This window comes from Lissotriton helveticus, chromosome 8 (assembly GCF_964261635.1).
Source record: "Lissotriton helveticus chromosome 8, aLisHel1.1, whole genome shotgun sequence".
NCBI lineage: Eukaryota > Metazoa > Chordata > Amphibia > Caudata > Salamandridae > Lissotriton > Lissotriton helveticus.
In genome coordinates, this window is record NC_136069.1 from 865,853,837 (window position 1) to 865,867,001 (window position 13,165).

A 13,165-nucleotide genomic window follows, 5' to 3' on the forward strand; every position below is an offset into this window, starting at 1 on the left:
ACGCAATAAAGATGAATAAATTGTTATCATTCTGATTTCAAAATATCCCCTCACATTCTGCCTTGACCATTGTGGACATTTTATTATGTATGTATTTCTTTTCCAGAACAGCTAGGAGACGTATATGAAATTGATTATTTAACTGATTAAAACCTGCCATCTGGGTTGGCCGTAGGGCCGCACGGGCACTTCCTTCTGTTTAGCAGTTATTGACATTAGGTCAATTTCTTTTGTCGATTTCCGGGAATCCCTGGGAATTGATGATCGCTACCCAGAACGAAGTGCGTCAAGAACGTTGCGGACGGTTGTTAGAGGATGGAGTTCTCCAAGCTGACGAAGATAGAGGAAAAGACGGTGCAAAGATCTAAATTGTACAGCACATTTCGAACAAAGTGTTTTTTATTACAGGTTTTCATGTTGTTCCTAACTGTTTCTATGCTGCTGGTGGGTGGAGTATATTTTGGTTTTCTATCATTGCTGCCTTCTGCCTTACCCACCTCTCCTTCTCATGATCTAAATTTCGTCTCTACTGTTTTTCCACATTCTTTTCACCTACTGCCTCAACATGAACAAGTCAGACGTGCGGAATTTAGAAACAATTCCTTTGTGCAACTTTTGCATCAGCATCAGTTGGTGGTAAATACTACAAACTGTTGGGTGTGTGGGCTAATGCCACATACAATGGACAGGGGTATCCCATACTTGGTCCTTCCGTACAGCCCCCAAGGGTCAGTTCGGGCATTCCAAACCATGTTCCGTAGTGCACTAGATTCCTACCCCCATCGAGAGCCACGCTCAGCAAACTTTGGTCCTGGCCCGTATCACAAGTCTCTAATGATAGCTATTGCCGATCTAAATAGAGATATCTTCGATACGTCACTTATCCCAGAAGAGGAGATGCAAACCTATAAGTACCTTAGTGAGGCTGAGTATAGTATATCAGTGGGTGATAGGCAGCTTAAAAGCTCATCTCCAATCTGGATTGTACCTCACCTAGGCCACTTTTGTCTGCAAGGTCGTGGCCGAAATCCAAGAGCCCAGCTTGGGAAGAGTGCTTGTGTGGATACTTACGTTCTACCGATGCTCTCTTCCCCTGTCTTTCTGACTGCCAAGGGTACCTATTTTGTATGTTATGACCGAGCATATACGTGGTTACCACATGACTTCTCAGGTACCTGCTATATTGCAAATCTCTTGCCCCCGACTTTCACTGTTGCTGCCGACTATCACAAAACCAGAGTTGTGAGAGGTGTCATTAGTAAAGAGTATACTTCCGGTCAAGAAGCAGGAGACTTCTTCAAGGGTTTTCTACCGTTTTGGGGCCCCATGGTCAATAGCAGAAATCTGAGACAGTTAACTCGTGTAGTAGAGTCAACTGCTAACATAACTGCAAGTGCCCTTGGTAACCTGACAGCAGAGCTTCAAACGGATAGGCTTATGAGGTTACAGAACCGTATGGTTCTAGACGTTGTACTAGCAGATAGAGGTGTGTGTGTAAGGTCATCCATTCGAGCTGCTGCATTTTTATACCTGATAACGCTCCAACTGTCTATCAAGCCATCTCAAAGTTGCATAAAATCTCGGAGTCCATACACGAGGACGAAGGAGATTGGACGCTTCTAGGATGGTTTTGGGGTCTAATGTCGACTTGGGGTTGGAAGATTCTGATGATTATAGGGGTTGTCGTGACATTTGTGTTCACGTGTTGTCTTTGTGTACAGTGTGGTCCTGCCTTATGTGGCCTTTGTGCTACATGTATAAGAAGGCCACCTGTTTCCAAGGAGACATTGATGGATAGAGTTATGTTCCAACAACATCTGAATGATATGATGAATATCGAGATCGACTCCGACTTCGACTAGTTCTTGCCTACATGAGGGCAAAAGGAGCGTCTGAGGTTCCGTAAAATTCGTTACGACGTTTTGGGCACCGCCGAATATGGACGAATGGGGTATCAATGAACCGTAAATGACGAGTTGTGTAAGTGTACGCGTTTTCGCCATACTACTCAGAAGAGTTCCTTACAATTACAGGTTTCTTCAAATGGACGCTCGGGTTCCATTTTAGATACGGCACCCATTTTGTTTCTTGCCCTCACGTAGTCAGCAAACAGGCAACTGTCCGCATCGTGACCCCTTTTGTTCCCAAGCTTCACGGAAGAAGCATATGCCTTTTCATGCGTCTTTTATGAGTAGGGGGAGGACACTGCTAAAGCAGTTGTCGCCGCTCGGAGGTGATCCTGCCGTGCCGGTCTATTGTTTCAGCCTCGCACGTGCTGGGATCAAGTCCTTTTAGGCTACGATTACGCATCCAATATTATCCTCACACTCCCTCTTCCCTGTTGTCTGACTTCCTCGCAGCTGTTCTTGTCTCTTTATCTTGTTTATTTACAACTCAAGTGGAATGTACCTAATGGTAGGAAGATGTGCTTTTACAGTTGGAACTGGTGATGTTAATGTAATTATGTTCCGGTGCTCTGAATACATGAAAGCGATCCTTTGAATTTTACTGTGGGAAATGAGTTGTAACCTTTTGCTTACATATTGTGCAATGACAAAATCCTGTATAAAAGAGAGCGACTCACATATGCAAAGGGAGCAGACTCTCAGAACCTACACTCTGTTGTACTTCTTGTGACTTTTGCCTCCCTGCAGTAATAAACCCTGATCTTTGACGCACAAGGAAGTGTCCCGTGTCTCTGTCTTTAGTGCGCCAGAACAGGTATCCCACGAAGGTTCTAGGTGTTGTCCCCTGGCACCGCTGGGCCTTAAATAGCCCAGTCCTTCAATTGTATTAATGTTTTTCTTCAAATCTAGAGGCAAATAAACAACTCTTCCCTTTAATCCTCTCTGTAAATCTGATGGAGGCAATTTCCCTGTCTTTGGCTCCATTCGTACAATAGCCTGAAAGGGATGGATACTTTGAATCAAAATAGATTCATAAGTATTTAAATCCTTCAATTCAGAAGGAATCTCAACCAATTCCAGATTATTATGAACCGCTCTAGCAGGCATCCTGTTTTCATTTAATTTGTTACAACAATAAGTACACACACGTTGATCCGATCCCAAATCAAAACAATTTTCTACCATCAAGTATGTTTCAAAATCCTTCCATTCACTATTATTTTCCCTTTCACTGTTCGCATATAAATCCACTAACTTAGTCTGATTCTTATAATAAGTGCGTCGACAACACACACAAGTGAAATTAGGCCTCTCACTTGATTTCACCTGAAACGTGGCAATTTCTTTCTGAAAATTATCTGTACTGGAAACCTGTACACCATCTTCCACATTACCTTCTTCTTCTGGGTCAATTTCAACATTCTCCTCTTTACTTGCAAAGTAACAAAACTCAATTTCTTCACAAATATTCTTCACATCTACTTCAGAACCATGCAAAAGAGCAGTGCATAATTGTTTAAGCATAATTGCTGGACTCTTAGCATAATACAACATTCTAACTAATTTCCTCACTTTATCATGATGCACTGCTAGCATCCTGAAATGATGACAAACACTCTGGCATACTCTCCTGGAAAGACAAGCCAGTGAATGACCATGCAAACCTGTCACTTCTCTCACTCTGCAAGGATCTAATTCTTGCAACAACTTCATTTTCTGTTTTAAAGTTCTCTTATTAAATGTCCGTACAAAATCACAAAGCAAATTGATGGAATCCTGTCGCACACTGCAAATACTACTATACTTCCAGGTATACACTGGTCCCTTAGGACGTCTTCCTAAAACCTCATTACCTAACACCTCTTCTGCCTCTGTTGTCACAAGTTTTTCTTTTTCAACTGGACAACCATCTTTCACCTCATAAGCTCGACCACTGGTGTCAACTGCATGCACCAAATCATTATCCTGGAAATAACTCTCCTCATTAAAAAATGCCTCACAACTTGAACTATGCATCCATTCTCCTGAAAAAACTTCACAAAATTACTACGATGAACTGTTCTCTTCCATCTACTATTTCTTTTGAAATCATAAATTGCCTTGTTTAGTTTCCTAATTCTATTGATTATCATAATAAATAACTTTCGCTTAATTTCAAATGCCTGATCAATAATTTTCTCAACTTTTTTTTTTCTCTTATAAAAAACCACTTTCTGTTGACCTTTCTTAATATTATTAACAAATTGCCAATTATCCTATTGCGGAACATTCGTCTACGAATGTCCCTAAACTGATTTTTCCTTCTACTACCATGCACAGAGTTATCTCCTGCTCTAGCAGTAACATTTTTGATCGGCCTTTCCTTTCCGTTTAAATTGGCTCTCTTTTTCTGGACTAAAACATGTTCTGTAGTACTACTTTTTTTTCTACAAATGTTTCTTAGGAATGATTTCGTTGTCGAGGACTGCTGCAAGCATTTAGTAATCTGCTGTCTTTGACGTTTTGTAGCCTTTCGGGTTCTTTCTTTAGATGGCATAATGTAGTTTTGAAATGATCAGCAGTTGAATCTGTGGTAAAATATAATAAAAAATGTTATTAACCACTATTACCAAACAGTAAATCAATAACAGTCATCAAAAAATTAACACACTACTTGTCAATTTTACATACAATAATTTTTAGTGCATTGGCAAATTTAGTACTCACAAATAGTAACAAAGAAATAGAATGCTTCTACATTTGACCTTTGCTCTTTTATATGTGAATCTGAACTAATTTTTATCAGCATATTTCCCTATTTTATTAAAGACACTTCACACAAGCTGTTTTTGAAGATGTGTTTAATTTTAAATGAAACGGTTAACATTTTTACTTTTCATTTCCAGTAACTTTTAAAAATAAATGTTTATAGTTCCATAGGCTCGAGCAGGTCAGCTTCCCACCCTATGTCATACAATTCTGACAAATCGGCATCCTCATCATGTTCTTCATCATCCTCAGGATTTAAATCATCCAAGGGATCTACTTCCACTGATGTTTCAATCACAATTTCAATGATAATATTGAGATCAACAGATTGCTCATTATCACTCATGCTTGATGTTGTCGTTATCTTTAAAGAAAGAGAACAACAATGAGATGTTGCAGAGTAAGAGACAAATCTCAGAGACTATAATTGTAAAATTGTTTAACAAGAGTAACATTTTGCAGATATTATTTAACCATGTCCAGCGATGCTGAGGAGGTGAGGCCTATGTCCAATTTTTCAGTGAACAGGACTCATCTCTTCTTAACCTTGGATAAGCCTCACCAACACTGTGTCCCCTGCTAATACTTAAATTTAAAGGAGCAGATTTATGTTAACTGGCGCATCCCCAGGGATGCACCAGTTAACGTGCGCTACTGCTCTGCCACCCATGATGTGCCGCATTTACAATGCAGAGCACCATTGAGCAAAAACAGCACAGATGCGTCACGCATCTGTTCCACAAAAACGGCGCATTGCACGAATCACGTCGTAAGCGCGACATGTCTACTGCAATGCACAGGGGCAAGCCACACAATGCATGGTGCATCACTCCTTATGCCTGTTTCAAACAGGCGTAAGGATTTGATTCAGCAATGCCATAAATGTGACTCAGTGAAATCTTCTTAATTTTACTGTGTTAGTTTTACAGGGCTTTCATGCAAATGACTGGCCACCCTACAACAAAACGCTCACATGAAATCTGACGCAGGTTTCATGTGGCACAGGACTTTACAGCATGACACATCTGCCTAGATGCATCAAGTTGTAAATATGTCGCAAAATAGCAAATCTTTTGCACCGCCGCTGCGTCACAAAAGTGACGCACAACGGCGCAAAAGAGGCTTACGGCTATCATAAATCTGTCCCTAACATTTTAAATGATTGATTCAGGATGACGATAAGGTGTGGCCTATCCAGAGGTTTGTTTGAGGTGAGGCCTACTCAGGGTTGCAGATGAAATTTAGGCTTGTTGAAGAGTACAGAGGAGATAATACATGTGCAGGCCTACCAATGAAGTGAGTCATGTCCACTTCACTCTTGAACAAAGGCCACACCTCTTCTGTGTCCGTGGACAGGCCTAAACCTCATCTGCACAATGTGATTCGTAAAGTTAGGAAACACAGTTGATGTAATTTAAAAATGTGGAATTTCTTTTCCTCATTTCACAATCACATCACCTGTGTTTCCTTTGCTTAGGTATCTCATTGTGCAGATGGAGTCTAGCATATGAAAGAGTACGCAGAAGTTGATCACTGTATTCAACAATTTTGACATTTACAGAAGATTCAGCTTCTCCATGCCCCCTACACAGTCCTAAATGTTTACAGTTTAAACTGACGGTATCTTGTTGGAGATGAAGTGAGGCCTGTCTTGCAAAATGGTGCATCTTTTGCATCACTGCTGCATCGGTTTCATGTGGCACAGGACTTTACAGCATGACACATCTGCCTAGATGCATCAAGTTGTAAATATGTCGCAACATAGCAAATCTTTTGCACCGCCGCTGCGTCACAAAAGTGACGCACAGCGGCGCAAAAGAGGCACACGGCTATCATAAATCTGTCCCTAACATTTTAAATGATTGATTCAGGATGACGATAAGGTGTGGCCTATCCAGAGGTTTGTTTGAGGTGAGGCCTACTCAGGGTTGCAGATGAATTTTAGGCTTGTTGAAGAGTACAGAGGAGATAATACATGTGCAGGCCTACCAATGAAGTGAATCATGTCCACTGCATTCTTGAACAAAGGTCAGACCTCTTCTGTGTCCGTGAACAGGCCTAAACCTCATCTGCACAATGTGATTCGTAATGTTAGGAAACACAGGTGATGTAATTGAAAAATGTGGAATTTCTTTTCCTCATTTCACAATCACATCACCTGTGTTTCCTTTGCTTAGGTATCTCATTGTGCAGATGGAGTCTAGCATATGAAAGAGTACGCAGAAGTTGAGTACTGTATTCAACAATTTTGACATTTACAGAAGATTCAGCTTCTCCATGCCCCCTACACAGTTCTAAATGTTTACAGTTTAAACTGATGGTATCTTGTTGGAGAAGAAGTGAGGCCTATCTTGCAACATGGTGCATCTTTTGCATCACTGCTGCATCACAAAAGTGACACAACAGCGGCGCAAAAGAGGCACACGGCCATCATAAATCTGCCCCTAACATTTTAAATGATTGATTCAGGATGATGTTAAGGTGTGGCCTATCCAGAGGTTTGTTTGAGGTGAGGCCTACTCAGGGTTGCAGATGGAATTTAGGCTTGTTGAAGAGTACAGAGGAGATAATACATGTGCAGGCCTACCAATGAAGTGAGTCATGTCCACTTCACTCTTGAACAAAGGCCAGACCTCTTCTGTGTCCGTGGTCAGGCCTAAACCTCATCTGCACAATGTGATTCGTAAAGTTAGGAAACACAGGTGATGTAATTGAAAAATGTGGAATTTCTTTTCCTCATTTCACAATCACATCACCTGTGTTTCCTTTGCTTAGATATCTCATTGTGCAGATGGAGTCTAGCATATCAAAGAGTACACAGAAGTTGAGCACTGTATACAACAATTTTGACATTTACAGAAGATTCAGCTTCTCCATGCCCCCTACACATTCCTAAATGTTTACAGTTTAAACTGACGGTATCTTGTTGGAGATGAAGTGAGGCCTGTCTTGCAACATGGTGCATCTTTTGCATCACTGCTGCATCACAAAAGTGACGCAACGGCGGCACAAAAGAGGCGCACGGCCATCAAAAATCTGCCCCTAACATTTTAAATGATTGATTCAGGATGACGATAAGGTGTGGCCTATCCAGAGGTTTGTTTGAGGTGAGGCCTACTCAGGGTTGCAGATGAAATTTAGGCTTGTTGAAGAGTACAGAGGAGATAATACATGTGCAGGCCTACCAATGAAGTGAGTCATGTCCACTTCACTCTTGAACAAAGGCCAGACCTCTTCTGTGTCCCTGGACAGGCCTAAACCTCAACTGCACAATGTGATTCATAATGTTAGGAAACACAGGTGATGTAATTGAAAAATGTTGAATTTATTTTCCTCATTTCAGAATCACATAACCTGTGTTTCCTTTGCTTAGGTATCTCATTGTGCAGATGGAAACTAACATATCAAAGACTATGCAGAAGTTGAGCACTGTATGCAACAATTTTGACATTTACAGAAGATTCAGCTTCTCCATGCCCCCTACACAGTCCTAAATGTTTACAGTTTAAACTGATGGTATCTTGTTGGAGATGAAGTGAGGCCTGTCTTGCAACATGGTGCATCTTTTGCATCACTGCTGCATCACAAAAGTGACGCAACGGCGGCACAAAAGAGGCGCACGGCCATCAAAAATCTGCCCCTAACATTTTAAATGATTGATTCAGGATGACGATAAGGTGTGGCCTATCCAGAGGTTTGTTTGAGGTGAGGCCTACTCAGGGTTGCAGATGAAATTTAGGCTTGTTGAAGAGTACAGAGGAGATAATACATGTGCAGGCCTACCAATGAAGTGAGTCATGTCCACTTCACTCTTGAACAAAGGCAAGACCTCTTCTGTGTCCCTGGACAGGCCTAAACCTCAACTGCACAATGTGATTCATAATGTTAGGAAACACAGGTGATGTAATTGAAAAATGTGGAATTTAGTTTCCTCATTTCAAAATCACATAACCTGTGTTTCCTCAGCTTAGTTATCTCATTGAGCAGATTTAGTCTAGCATATCCAAGAGTACGCAGAGGATGAGGACTGTATCCAACAGAGCAATGTACATTACTCACCTCCTTTGACACTTACAGAAGCCTCTGTTTAATATTTCTCAGTTCAATATTTATTTAAAGAAGCAGACACAAATATGACCTTCTCATAAATGTGAAAAGTGTTTTTTTTTTTTTAAAAAAACGATTTTCTGGTCATAATTTGAAAACACAACACAGGTCCTATGTAGAAGCACATCCTATCAGTACTTAAATTAGCCAAGCACACATGGGGGCGTATTTACAAGGACCTTGCACCACGGGGAACTGACTTAAATTAAAATGGGGAAAATAACATCAAAGGGACTCAAAGGGCTTGTAAATATGCTCCAAGCAGCCTATGAAACTCTAGCAGTACATATGAAGAAACTTAAACGACTTCAATAAACGTTTTTAAACACATCAAGTAAAGCAGTTATTCAACTACATTCATGGGGAAGTGACTTAAAATGCCCTAACACACATGAAAGCGTATTTTGAAGGCCCTTAAACCATTTTTGCATCACTTTTAACATGGCTATGTAACTCAAAGAAACAAAATCTAAATTTGCCAAGCACACATGGGGGCGTATTTACAAGGACCTTGCACCACGGGGAAATGTCTTAAATTAAAATGGGAAAAATAATATCAAAGGGACTCAAAGGCCTTGTAAATATGCCCCAAGCAGCCTATGAAACTCTAGCAGTACATATCAAGAAACTTAAATGACTTCAATAAACGTTTTTAAACACATCAAGTAAAGCAGTTATTCAACTACATTCATGGGGAAGTGACTTAAAATGCCCTAACACACATCAAAGCGTATTTTGAAGGCCCTTAAACCATTTTTGCCTCACTTTTAACATGGCTATGTAACTCAAAGAAACAAAATCTAAATTTGCCAAGCACACATGGGGCCGTATTTACAAGGACCTTGCACCACGGGGAAATGTCTTAAATTAAAATGGGAAAATAATATCAAAGGGACTCAAAGGCCTTGTAAATATGCCCAAGCAACCTATGAAACAAAGCAACATTTTAAATACACAACTTTCTTCATAATTTTCTCCCTAAAGCATACTATTCTCTATCTAAATTAAATGAATCTTTTCTCACCTTAGCAAATACTTTTTGAGTTTTAAAACAGTCTCAGACACACACCAATTTGTCTTCAGCAGAGCAAAAGGTATGCACTCCAGAGGCTGCAACCAACAATGGCACAGAAATGCTGTAATTCATCACACATATCTCTCATGTCACCCAATAAAAACTCTTCCCTCACTTTTTTCAAATCAACGCCCTTCCCCCTTCTGCCCTTTCTGCCTTTTTTCCATAGCAACCACCTCCTGAAAGACCTCTCATGTTTGCAAGTTCACACAACAATGTTTCAATTGAACTCTGAACTCTCAGTACACCTGCGTATCCAGTGCAATCTTTCATAAAATGATTTTCTCTTGACCATTCAAATTACATCTTTCAAAGAACTCATCCATGCACCCTAACTTTCTGTTTTCAGCAATCAAAATCCACCAATCACTGCTACTGATTAATTACCACAGAAACTCCACAGTTTTTTTCATTACATACTCCTACTGTTCCAATTGCCATTTCATTCCCACACTTCATCTGACTGCAGCAGAACCTCCTCTCACCATGTTTTCTGTCTGGATTGTTGGACATAGTTACATCCACTGGGCTCAAAGGTATGCTGATAACAGAAATTTACACAACCTCAATTTACAAAATGTGGAAATCAACTGGATTGGCCACAGAGGATTAAGATGTCACCAATTGATACCATTGGTGAAAACCTTTTTGCATTTGCCAAAACCTGACCTGTTAATTGTGCACTGTGGAGGAAATGACTTGGGCACTTTGACTGGGGTAGGTCTGGAAATGCTTTTAAAAGACACCTTTGACCAATTGATGGCACTTTTTCCTCAAACTGCCTTGGTATATTCAAATATATGCCAAAGACAGAAATGGAGGTGGTCCAACCAATTTTGTCCACAAATTGAGAAATCGAGGAAGCATGTAAATAAGTCTGTTTCAGCTTACATGAGAGACCATGGAATGGGCTCCATCTACAACAATAACTTGCGTTACTACCTGCAAGATATCTAGAGAAGAGATGGAGTTCACTTCTCAGATGAGGGGAAAAGAATTTTCATCCTGAATTTAAGACTGTGCATTGGTACCTACTTGTAGGTACCTAAATCAGCCACAGGACCCAAAAGTTATTTTCAGAGCTACCCTACATCTGATCACTCACAATTATTATTTTACTCTATCTTTTTTCACAAATTTTCACCAAAGTACGCTCACCGGAGCGCTACCCGGTACGCGCACCGGACGCTAACCGTGCAAAAATGTGAAAAAAAAATGTTTTTTTTCCGCACATATGGGCCTCCTCAGCCACCCTCAGAAAACCTAGGGGGTCAGGATACGTCTACCGTGCCCCCTTCTACCCATTCTCAACATTATTTGCCCTCCATCTTGTATCTCAAATCTACCGAAACACAAAATGGAGGACTCCCGTAACGCTGCCGGTTCGCGTACCGAGGCGCGCACCGGGAAGCGCTCGCTCAAAAAAGGTGGGAAAGTAATATACAGAAAAACCACTGGAGACACTTTCACCAAATATAGATTAGCTCATACTACATACCAATCCCTACCATTTTCACAAATTTGGTTGGAATTCCATTTAGCCATTTAGCCTGTAGACCTCTCTAAATACCCTGAGGTAAATTACTTCACAAAACACATCTGAAGTGTTGGAATTGACAACCAATTAAAATGTTACTTTCATTTTCTACTTTTTTTACCTGACATTTGATTGGTTATGTACCTGAATATATATAAAGAAAGAGAGAGAAACACAGCCATTTGGACTACTACTTCCTGAACTACATTGCAAGAGCATTTTCACTGACAACTTAAACTTGTTTTTAAAAGGTAAGATGTTATTTTGTAAATTTGAAAGGAGAACTATGTCATGCACTTTAAATTAATTTGGGAAAACATTTTTAGATAGTTATATACTGTCCCTCTGTAAGAGTTAGACATTGAGAAAGGCTTGTTTATTATAATTATGGATTGATTTAGGTTTCTGTGATATAATTATGAATTTACTTAGGCTTCTTCACAGGCACTTTTTAATAGTACTACTTCACGCCTGAAACCATACAGTGCCCATAGATTACTTCTCTGTTATAAACAGGCTTCTTCACAGGCACTTTTTAATAGTACTACTTCACGCCTGAAACCATACAGTGCCCATAGATTACTTCTCTGTTATAAACTCACAAGTACCTGTCTGAACTTAAACCAAACAGTGCCCTATCTCTACTGATATATTTATTTTTTATGCAAATTACAGCAAGAAAATGGAAGGAGAGCAGAATATTTCCTTCAAAATTGTTCTGGAGAACAACACAGAAAAAGATATTGAGGACAATGATGACTCAGATTTCATGGATGAATCACGGGACCATAAATTAGTTCAATGTGTAGATGCAGTAGATTCGCTGATTGAAAATGAGGACATTTCCGACAATGTGTTGTTAAATGTTCTGTTAAATTTTTAAAAAGAATCACAAAAATAAATTTATATTTAATAAAAACAAAAAAAAAAAAACAACAAAATGAACGATCAATAAACATACAATATTTAAAAAGTCTATCATTCTTTTTTCCTTATAGTACGCTCCCCGGACCGCTTCCCGGTGCGCGTACCGGGCGCTCCCCACGCAAAAAAAACGAAAAAAATAATAATAATTCTTTTCCCCCGTGGGGCCCTTTTAAAGCCTCCACATCAAACCTAGGGGGTCAGGGAGGATCTGCTATGCCCCCTAATGGTCATTTACCCCTTTGTTTTGGCCTCCTCTTGTCTCTCGATCCTACCGAGAGACAAGATGGCGGCCGGTCCGGACTGTTTAGAATGTTGACAGACACCGGAGAGCCAATCAGCTTCGCTTTCGCGAAGTTCCGTTACACGTCAGGTACGCGAACCGGGGCGCTGCCCGGAGCGCGCTTACAGATATATATATTTTTTTTAACGTTAATTTCTCAAAATCCACTGGAACACATATATTGAGACCTAGCAAAGGCACATCGGGCTACCAGTCCCTACAATTTTTGCCAAGTTTCGTGGAAATCCATTCAGCCGTTCGAGCTAAAAGTAAGGCCAACCGCCCTATGGAAAATTGCATGGGAAAAACGCGCTTTGGGACCCCCCTTTTTTCTCGGCCCCCCCCTTGACGAAACTCCCCCAAATTTTCAGGGGCTGCTCAGAAACAAAATGTTCCATTTTCCTGAAAATTTCAGCCAATTCCGTCCTCAAACGCCAAAGTTATTCGACATAGAATTTTCAAAAATCCCATAGAGAAAAAATCCTAACTATATATACCTACTGGCGACCGCCAGTAGGTAATATATATATATATATATATATATATATATATATATATATATATATATATATATATATATATAT

The 13,165-nt window shown here is 40.2% G+C and overlaps 1 protein-coding gene across 3 annotated transcripts in view; it reads right to left on the reverse strand.

Annotated features, from left to right (window-relative positions):
- CTPS2 (CTP synthase 2) overlaps positions 1-13,165 on the reverse strand; it is a 2,098,303-nt gene that overhangs the window by 2,029,507 nt on the left and 55,631 nt on the right. The window lies entirely within an intron of this gene.